Consider the following 10,193-nt stretch of genomic DNA (forward strand, 5'->3'; position numbering starts at 1 on the left):
CAGAGGTATTATTAAAGAGATGTAGTAGTCCCAGAGGTATTATTAAAGAGATGTAGTAGTCCCAGAGGTATTATTAAAGAGATGTAGTAGTCCCAGAGGTATTATTAAAGAGATGTAGTAGTCCCAGAGGTATTATTAAAGAGATGTAGTAGTCCCAGAGGTATTATTAAAGAGATGTAGTAGTCCCAGAGGTATTATTAAAGAGATGTAGTAGTCCCAGAGGTATTATTAAAGAGATGTAGTAGTCCCAGAGGTATTATTAAAGAGATGTAGTAGTCCCAGAGGTATTATTAAAGAGATGTAGTAGTCCCAGAGGTATTATTAAAGAGATGTAGTAGTCCCAGAGGTATTATTAAAGAGATGTAGTAGTCCCAGAGGTATTATTAAAGAGATGTAGTAGTCCCAGAGGTATTATTAAAGAGATGTAGTAGTCCCAGAGGTATTATTAAAGAGATGTAGTAGTCCCAGAGGTATTATTAAAGAGATGTAGTAGTCCCAGAGGTATTATTAAAGAGATGTAGTAGTCCCAGAGGTATTATTAAAGAGATGTAGTAGTCCCAGAGGTATTATTAAAGAGATGTAGTAGTCCCAGAGGTATTATTAAAGAGATGTAGTAGTCCCAGAGGTATTATTAAAGAGATGTAGTAGTCCCAGAGGTATTATTAAAGAGATGTAGTAGTCCCAGAGGTATTATTAAAGAGATGTAGTAGTCCCAGAGGTATTATTAAAGAGATGTAGTAGTCCCAGAGGTATTATTAAAGAGATGTAGTAGTCCCAGAGGTATTATTAAAGAGATGTAGTAGTCCCAGAGGTATTATTAAAGAGATGTAGTAGTCCCAGAGGTATTATTAAAGAGATGTAGTAGTCCCAGAGGTATTATTAAAGAGATGTAGTAGTCCCAGAGGTATTATTAAAGAGATGTAGTAGTCCCAGAGGTATTATTAAAGAGATGTAGTAGTCCCAGAGGTATTATTAAAGAGATGTAGTAGTCCCAGAGGTATTATTAAAGAGATGTAGTAGTCCCAGAGGTATTATTAAAGAGATGTAGTAGTCCCAGAGGGTATTATTAAAGAGATGTAGTAGTCCCAGAGGTATTATTAAAGAGATGTAGTAGTCCCAGAGGTATTATTAAAGAGATGTAGTAGTCCCAGAGGTATTATTAAAGAGATGTAGTAGTCCCAGAGGTATTATTAAAGAGATGTAGTAGTCCCAGAGGTATTATTAAAGAGATGTAGTAGTCCCAGAGGTATTATTAAAGAGATGTAGTAGTCCCAGAGGTATTATTAAAGAGATGTAGTAGTCCCAGAGGTATTATTAAAGAGATGTAGTAGTCCCAGAGGTATTATTAAAGAGATGTAGTAGTCCCAGAGGTATTATTAAAGAGATGTAGTAGTCCCAGAGGTATTATTAAAGAGATGTAGTAGTCCCAGAGGTATTATTAAAGAGATGTAGTAGTCCCAGAGGTATTATTAAAGAGATGTAGTAGTCCCAGAGGTATTATTAAAGAGATGTAGTAGTCCCAGAGGTATTATTAAAGAGATGTAGTAGTCCCAGAGGTATTATTAAAGAGATGTAGTAGTCCCAGAGGTATTATTAAAGAGATTATTAAAGTAGTAGTCCCAGAGGTATTATTAAAGAGATGTAGTAGTCCCAGAGGTATTATTAAAGAGATGTAGTAGTCCCAGAGGTATTATTAAAGAGATGTAGTAGTCCCAGAGGTATTATTAAAGAGATGTAGTAGTCCCAGAGGTATTATTAAAGAGATGTAGTAGTCCCAGAGGTATTATTATTATTATTATTATAAGGTATTATTACTGCGCTGTTGGGTTTAGAAACACAAGCATTTCGTCTGCGAATCTGTGTATGTGACCAATAAACTTAGATTTGATTTTGAGATCATTATCACTCGGCGATCTTGGAGCAGTTTAGTTTAAGTGCCTTGCTCACGGAGCACATCGGCTGATTTTTCACCTTGTCGGCTCGGGGATTCAAACGAGTGACTTTTCTGTTACGAGCCCAACACTCTAGTCTAACCTCTAGGCTAAATGCCTATGGCCAGGTTGATCCTAACTGGACTACTAAAAATGTATATTTGGTCACCCATGTTGTGTACGGTCAGGGCTATACAGAGTTATATTATTGATAGCATACAGAAGAGAGAAGTGAAGTATTCAGATTCAGATCGATCATCCTGCTTCCTGGATGGAAATAGTGCACAATTACATTAGTTGCAGGAAAGCCCATTGGCCAGAAGATGTCGCTAATGTCCTGTAGATACCAGAGCCATACATGTTCCTTTAACTTTAGTGTTTGCCTTTTCTAGGATCAGTTCACTCTCAGCAACGCCAAACATTAACCCTTGGTGGGGAAAAATGCCAAACTGATCACAGATGAGCGTCTGTCTCGGGCTCGTGGCAGCTTCCTTCACGCCCCATGTGGGCGGAGTCACAACTGTAAAGTAAGCGGGAACCAATCATATACTCCGGAGGCGTGGTCGTCAGAACTCAGACATTTTGTGTGACTACGAGATGCGTGAAGTTTGCACTGACCTGAGATTGTAGTATCGTTGTTAGCAGGGACGTCGCTAGGCCTATTGGCCCCTCCCCCTACTTATAAATCAATATATCAGTCAATATATATTTTTTCCGTCAACCGTTCCATCGCATCTTAAACCTCTTACCTGACCGGCACTAGGACCTGGGGGAGGCTGCTGCTGCGGAGGCTGATGCACATGCTACTGACTGTTAGACTTTCTTCAGTGAAGATGGCTGACAAAAATTATAATATTTTTTAAACTTAATTAACAACAAATCAATACAGGAAGTACATGTGGGAACACAAGTGTATATATAAATAATATACAAAGGACAATTGGGCTAGGGGCGGGGCTAGGGGGTACAATATCACATTACATAAGGACCCTTAAGGGACATACATACACTTACAATTCTAACAGCTTTTATGTTAGTAGAGTATTTAATTATTTTAAGACACAGTTCAATTTCTTTTTTGTAAGGTAAGAAAATGTGTTGTTTTGTTTGTAAATTTACATTTGTGAATATGACATTTGGCCAAAAGAATAATGAAATTAATTACATAAAAATGTTTCAGCTTATTTCTATCGTAGGTAAAGAATCCAAGCAGTACATCTCTCCACAATAGTGTAAAATCTTCATAAATGTGTTCAATTATAAATCTACTGATGTCTTGCCACAGTTTTCTTACATGAACACAATGCCAAAAAAGAAGCAACACCGTTTCTAGGTGGTCATTACAAAAGAAGCAACACCGTTTCTAGGTGGTCATTACAAAAGAAGCAACACCGTTTCTAGGTGGTCATTACAAAAGAAGCAATACCGTTTCTCGGTGGTCATTACAAAAGGTTATTTTACTGGAATACCACAATATGAAGGTGTCACACAATCTTTGACAGAGTTCACATTTCTTAATGTTAAGATATAGACCAGACGCTTTGGAAAAGGATTGTGTCACATTGATCGATATGGGAATTTGGTTAGCGTCTTTCAGAAAAAGTGTAGTATCGTCAGCCAGCTGGCTTATAATAATTTCTTTACCAGCAATGGAAATACCTTTTACAGAACTATTATTTATTTAAAGAATTTGTAAGAAGTTGGGTGATTTAATAGGACAACCCTGCCTAATTCCTCTCTTTCCTCTCTTCAAAGGTACTAGGATGGAGGCAAAAGTAAGTGATTATAACGTCATAACGAATCATGCAAAAAATGTACAGTTGGCAGGAATATGTTAGTTAATGTATATATTTTTTTAATCACAAAGTTAATTTGCGAAAATCGCAATTTAGCATGCTAGCTGGCTAGCTTTATGGGTGTTGTGACATGAGTATAACGTTGTAATTCTGGATGTTTAATGTTTTAGGGACTCCTGAAACAACCAGCAAACCAGGCTGTCGTCTTGTGAAACAGTGGATGTAAAGAATCTTGCTAAAGTATTTACTGCTAATTGAATGTACCATTTTGTAAGCTTGTCTTGCTGAGATTTGCCATGCAATGCATAGATGAAATAACGTAACTACTGAAATAACGTAACTACTGAAATAAGGTAACTACTGAAATAAAGTAACTATTGAAATAACGTAACTACTGAAATAACGTAACTACTGAAATAACGTAACTACTGAAATAACGTAACTACTGAAATAACGTAACTACTGAAATAACGTAACTACTGAAATAACGTAACTACTGAAATAACGTAGCTATTGAAGTAACGTAGCTATTGAAATAACGTAACTATCGATGGTCTTGCTTATTGTTCAGTGGATGATACAAATCCCTGTATGCCTATGGATGTGTAGCTAGCTATCGAGCCGATCTGTGTGTGGACCCAAACGTTTGGTATACATATTAGTTCAGAACTGAGCTATGAACCTCAGCTATCATGTATCAACTTCAAAACAGTCTGAATGACATTAATGAAGCCTATGGATTGAGTAGAATATAATATAACTTTGTGGCAAGGATGCAAGTCGTGGCCAAAATACTAACTAATAGACTAGAAACAGGATTGAACTCGTTAAAGGCTGATTTGTAATAGTTTTATACAGATATAATTTAAACGGTACACTACACTTCCTATGCATGTAAATACCCTAAAAACCAGTTCATCTCAACATCTAATGCCCTTCATCTGCATTGATCTGATAAACACAGGATAGCTGGAGTATTTCATCAAATTAGAGACTTAATGTCAACCAGTAGAGAATGTAAAATGCTTTATTGAAATAAGCTCATTATCCAAGTGTTATAAATACAAGTTGGATTTGTACTTCATTATAAAACAGAGGAAGAAAGAGGTGTAAAAACACCAAAGGAAAGAGGTCAAACACAGGAGCAGGGAAGGCAGCATATGATTAATGAATCACAGTGCTACATAAATATTCTCAGTTATAAATACATAATATATTATAATTGTAATATTATAACTAAGTTCAATCTGTACTTCAATGCACATCTGTTGTGCAGTATAAAAACAGGAAGAAAGGTGGTAGGAGAGGTGTAAAATACAGAGAAATAGGTAAGAACAGAGGCAGACCGCATATGATTAATGAATCACAGTGCTACCCAAATATTCTCTTAGTTTATCACAATTACATAATAGTGTCTAGTCGGCCCGAAGGTAATCTTAAGAGCGGATGAGGTGGCAATGACGGAATTGGGGGTTGGCTTCCTCTCTCACATCAAAACATACCTGCAGACGAGAGACAGATGGATAGAGAGAGAGTATGATTAAGCCTTGTGTTTTTTATTCTAACACAGTCAGTCATCATAATCATCAGGAGGTGAAATGCAGAACTGACCCTGGATCATTAACTCTGGGACTACTACATCTCTATTTCAATGTAAAGTATCTCTTTAATAATACTCCCTGTATAATATAAACTGACCCTGGATCATTAACTCTGGGACTACTACATCTCTTTAATAATACTTCCTGTATAATATAAACTGACCCTGGATCATTAACTCTGGGACTACTACATCTCTATTTCAATGTAAAGTATCTCTTTAATAATACTCCCTGTATAATATAAACTGACCTGGGATCATTAACTCTGGGACTACTACATCTCTTTAATAATACTTCCTGTATCATATAAACTGACCTGGGATCATTAACTCTGGGACTACTGCATCTCTTTAATAATACTTCCTGTATAATATAAACTGACCTGGGATCATTAACTCTGGGACGACTACATCTCTTTAATAATACTTCCTGTATAATATAAACTGACCTGGGATCATTAACTCTGGGACTACTACATCTCTTTAATAATACTTCCTGTATAATATAAACTGACTTGGGATCATTAACTCTGGGACTACTACATCTCTTTAATAATACTTCCTGTATAATATAAACTGACTTGGGATCATTAACTCTGGGACTACTGCATCTCTATCTGTATTTCAATGTAAAAGCATCTCTTTAATAATACTCCCTGTTGACCCGACCAAGTGACCTCTCACCTATGATCATGCTGTGCCCTCCATGTAGCTAGTTCAGATGTGGGAGGGGTTCACCAACACAGCTGATATAACCTAGATGATTTGGGGAGAAGAGGAGAGAGAGATGAAGTGAAAGAGTGAGACTATTATTGAGAAAATAAGGTAGTTAAAGTGACAGCGTTCAAGAGGAATTTGTGTGTGTGGACTCACCTGGTGTCCACACCACACTAAGTGGCTGCAGAGGACCACTGCATCTCTATCTGTATTTCAATGTAAAGCATCTCTGTAATAATACTTCCTGTATAATATAAACTGACTTGGGATCATTAACTCTGGGACTACTGCATCTCTGTAATAATACTTCCTGTATAATATAAACTGACTTGGGATCATTAACTCTGGGACTACTGCATCTCTTTAATAATACTCCCTGTATAATATAAACTGACCTGGGATCATTAACTCTGGGACTACTGCATCTCTATCTGTATTTCAATGTAAAGCATCTCTGTAATAATACTCCCTGTTGACCTGACTTTATGCTGAAAAACCTGAACGGACCCAGGAGAACAAACAATATAGCTTAGTTATAGAAATAATGGAGTGTCTTACCATTCTCCATGGTTGATCCTCTTGCCTATTCTTTGAAGGTGGAAGGAGCCACAGTTATACACCTGAGCCTACTTAATGCACAACACCATCCATCAGTCAGATTGATACATGAGTGTGTGGGTTATAGGGTGTCTAATTGTTCTAAACTTTTTCAATATGGGTGATTTAAAATAGCCTGTTTTGTTTTTGCACAGACATCACACCCTTACCTAAACAGCACCCTCACCTGAGAAGTAGATATCAAAGGGAGAGAAACTGAATTGAATAACTGCAGTTATACAAAGAGCCTTTGGTTGTGCATAGCATAATCTATGGTGTTGCCAGGGAACAGCACCCTCTTTGAAGAAGTAGCACACATTGTAGGATTTTTAATGAATTTATTTGCAAATTATGGTGGAAAATAAGTATTTGGTCAATAACAAAAGTTTATCTCAATACTTTGTTATATAACCTTTGTTGGCAATGACAGAGGTCAAATGTTTTCTGTAAGTCTTCACAAGGTTTTCACACCCTGTTGCTGGTATTTTGGCCCATTCCTCCATGCAGATCTCCTCTAGAGCAGTGATGTTTTGGGGCTGTTGCTGGGTAACACGGACTTTCAACTCCCTCCAAAGATTTTCTATGGGGTTGAGATCTGGAGACCTTGAAATGCTTCTTACGAAGCCACTCCTTCGTTGCCCGGGCGGTGTGTTTGGGATCATTGTCATGCTGAAAGACCCAGCCACATTTCATCTTCAATGCCCTTGCTGATGGAAGGAGGTTTTCACTCAAAATCTCACGATACATGGCCCCATTCATTCTTTCCTTTACACGGATCAGTCGTCCTGGTCCCTTTGCAGAAAAACAGCCCCAAAGCATGATGTTTCCACCCCCATGCTTCACAGTAGGTATGGTGTTCTTTGGATGCAACTCAGCATTCTTTGTCCTCCAAACACGACGAGTTGAGTTTTTACCAAAAAGTTATATTTTGGTTTCATCTGACCACATGACATTCTCCCAATCTTCTTCTGGATCATCCAAATGCTCTCTAGCAAACTTCAGACGGGCCTGGACATGTACTGGCTTAAGCAGGGGACACGTCTGGCACTGCAGGATTTGAGTCCCTGGCAGCGTAGTGTGTTACTGATGGTAGGCTTTGTTACTTTGGTCCCAGCTCTCTGCAGGTCATTCACTAGGTCCCCCCGTGTGGTTCTGGGATTTTTGCTCACCGTTCTTGTGATCATTTTGACCCCATGGGGTGAGATCTTGCGTGGATCCCCAGATCGGGGGAGATTATCAGTGGTCTTGTATGTCTTCCGTTTCCTAATAATTGCTCCCACAGTAGATTTCTTCAAACCAAGCTGCTTACCTATTGCAGATTCAGTCTTCCCAGCCTGGTGCAGGTCTACAATTTTGTTTTTGGTGTCCTTTGACAGCTCTTTGGTCTTGGCCATAGTGGAGTTTGGAGTGTGACTGTTTGAGGTTGTGGACAGGTGTCTTTTATACTGATAACAAGTTCAAACAGGTGCCATTAATACAGGTAACGAATGGAGGACAGAGGAGCCTCTTAAAGAAGAAGTTACAGGTATGTGAGAGCCCGAAATCTTGCTTGTAGGTGACCAAATACTTATTTTCCACCATAATGTATGTACATGTGTAGCATGTGACAATAACAGGATCATATCAAGGACAGCATCACAAACAAATACCACTTGAAGCTTGATGATGAGTTGATCATTTGAATCAGCTGTGCTGAGGAAAAAACAACAATGTGCCTCTTTGATATATCATAGCTCTCTTTATCTGAGGACAGAAAATCTCACAAGAAACAGACTTCAAATTACACCACACTGAATATTCGTTAGTATTATCTCTCTCCTCACTTCTAGGAACAGGAACTACACACAAGTACCTGGCCTTTCCAGAATAGCCTCCTCTCTCATTGACAGTTGGGGCTGCTATCCTTTCACCCTCCATGGTCGTTAACTAGCTACCTCCTTTCACCCTCCATGGTCGTTAACTAGCTACCTCCTTTCACCCTCCATGGTCGTTAACTAGCTACCTCCTTTCACCCTCCATGGTCGTTAACTAGCTACCTCCTTTCACCCTCCATGGTCGTTAACTAGCTACCTCCTTTCACCCTCCATGGTCGTTAACTAGCTACCTCCTTTCACCCTCCATGGTCGTTAACTAGCTACCTCCTTTCACCCTCCATGGTCGTTAACTAGCTACCTACAAATGCATTTGGAGTTTGTTTTTTACAGTGATAAATACATCTATCTGCTGATATTTAATTCACTTGGCTAGCTACCTATACAGTATTTGATGTTGGCTAGATAGCTAATTTGAGTTAGCCTGCACTGTAGCTAATAATACATCCGTTTTTGTTTTGTTTTTTCATTGATAAATACATCAAGATCGCTAGCTGGTGATATTTAATTCACTTAGCTAGTGTTAGTTGATGTACTGTTACTAGAGGAGAGAAACCAAGTTGAGACGCTGGACCAAGTGGATAAGGTATGATTCAAGGCAGGTTTATTAACAGGTAGAGATGTCTGATACAAAGCGTGCACGGACCTTGTCATTTGGCTCAGAGGGAGTCAGCTGAAAAGGGTCCCTAAACAGAGTGTGCAAAGGAATTTGTACACAGAATGACTGTAGGTTGATTCTTGTAGTTCTGTCATCTGACTGGTTGGTGGAGGTTGGAGGCAGGTCTTGTCCGACCCTTTGCCGGTGCCCCATTGGTGCTTCTTGAAGACGTCGGATCCTGGCCCCTGCTCAGTTGACTTGAGTGTGGGGTGTGTGTGCGTTGAGATGTCTGTGTGTCTGTGTGTGTCAATGAGTTGAGATAAGGGGAACTGGAACTGACAGTGGTGAAAGAAGGGGTTTGTGTGTCCAGGGATGTCAGTTGAAATGAGTGTGGGGTGTGTGTGCGTTCGTGCGCTATACTGTACGTGCGTGTCAATGTGTGTGTCAAGAGGCCATGAGACAGGGGAAGATAGGGGACTGACAGTTGGCGCTTCAGGCCAGGGAGTTTCCCTGCTTTGGCAGGGATGCATGAGCTAACTTCAGTCAGACAGATGAGTTTGGTACTCTACAGTTGCTTATGCGGTTAGAATCTGCTTTTGACCTGGACAGAATGTGTCTGTGTTAATGCAGAAGTATGTTTTGAGCAATAGCCCCCTAAGTCTCAGTCATGGGATGTGTTTTAGTTATCTGGTTCCAGGCAACTCTGCTAGGCTATGAGTAAATAATATATGTTATGATATACTACACTAGCTAACATTATCTATACAGTATGTGAAGTTGGCTAGATAGCTAGCTAGCCAACTAGCTAACATACACTCACCCCATTCCGCACAAATGTGCGTAACCGCGACATTCATTCGAGGCTGCAAAGAAAACTAATGGGACTGTAGCGACTGTGTTGACTTCAAAATCTGCGGTGTGAACTACATTTCTATTCAAGCGTTGATCGATAATGGCTCTATAGTATTGGAGAAAAGTTGAAAAAACGGACCCCTCCGACGCCATATCGTGACAGGTCATGGCATAACGTACAGCACGCGTAAAGCAACTAATTCTGTCTTATAGCCTCTCTCCACCAGGTGT

At 39.3% G+C, this 10,193-nt stretch overlaps 1 long non-coding RNA gene across 1 annotated transcript; it reads left to right on the forward strand.

Annotated features, from left to right (window-relative positions):
* The first annotated feature begins 2,563 nt into the window (after window positions 1–2,563).
* LOC135571747 (uncharacterized) lies at window positions 2,564–5,290 on the forward strand. Its single transcript, XR_010463892.1, has 3 exons — window positions 2,564–3,016; window positions 3,687–3,706; window positions 3,898–5,290. It is a non-coding gene; the product is annotated as an uncharacterized LOC135571747 (long non-coding RNA).
* Window positions 5,291–10,193: the final 4,903 nt, after the last annotated feature.

Source organism: Oncorhynchus nerka, linkage group LG5 (assembly GCF_034236695.1).
Source record: "Oncorhynchus nerka isolate Pitt River linkage group LG5, Oner_Uvic_2.0, whole genome shotgun sequence".
Lineage (NCBI taxonomy): Eukaryota > Metazoa > Chordata > Actinopteri > Salmoniformes > Salmonidae > Oncorhynchus > Oncorhynchus nerka.